Consider the following 997-nt stretch of genomic DNA (forward strand, 5'->3'; position numbering starts at 1 on the left):
GGATGGAGGCTGATGCCCAGTGACCCATTGAATTAGCCAAAAAGAATCAAACTTTAAGCAGTTAAAAGAGCAGAAGGGGTGATACAGCACTGGTGGACATCCCAGTGTTGACATTTAAATGTGTTGCTGGTATTAAATAAAAAAAATGTGCATATGTTATATGCACAAATAAAATACATGCCTTCAATGTTAAACAATTCAAAACTCTCTCAATAAATGCATTCTGTTTAAGCTGCCAATAACAGTTGAGCATGATTGGATTTAACCTGGCCAGCACCACCACAGTGAATGCATAATCCTGACAACAAAGCACAGAGGTGGCAGTGTGATGATCCTGGGCTGCATGAATGCAAAAGGTGTTGGGGAAATGCTGTTTAGATGGTGCCATGAATCGATACACCTCACACGCTTCTGTTGGTCTACAGAAAACAAGCAGATGACGCATATTCAAGCACCCTAACGATCCAAAGCAGACGGTTAAATTCATGAGAAGAAAAGTGAGAACTTTGACCTGGCAAGTGTGCGCTCTGCATGAATCCAGCAGAATGCCTATGGAGAGGAAAACAGAGCAACACAACCTCTTAAGCAAAGAGCAACTGAACAAGAAGAAATCTGTCATCAAGAATAAAGATGGACATAAAAAGTACTAAAGAAAAACGGAACTGTTGCCAAATGTGTGCTGACCTTAAAATAAGTTTCTGCTGTGGAGTTTTACAAGGAAACTTTTTTTAAATAGAGCAGATATCCTACCTCTCATTGTCAAATTTTGCCATAAGACTTTAAAAGTAGTTAAAAATAGTCACGCAGCAGCGGAAGCAGCTCTTATAAGAGTACATGATCATATTTTAGCACCACCAGCTTACATGCCAGCGCGTCACTAATGGTGACGGGTTAGCTAGCTGGTTTAGTTAGAGGTAACTCTGACTAAACCGTTTTATGTAGACATTTTGTAGTATGCAAAATGCTATTCTGTAAAGCTGTGAAGGAAAAGGAAGTG

The sequence above is a fragment of the Pundamilia nyererei genome, unplaced genomic scaffold, assembly GCF_000239375.1.
Source record: "Pundamilia nyererei isolate P.nyererei 1_Seehausen unplaced genomic scaffold, PunNye1.0 scaffold00149, whole genome shotgun sequence".
In the NCBI taxonomy this organism is placed as follows: domain Eukaryota; kingdom Metazoa; phylum Chordata; class Actinopteri; order Cichliformes; family Cichlidae; genus Pundamilia; species Pundamilia nyererei.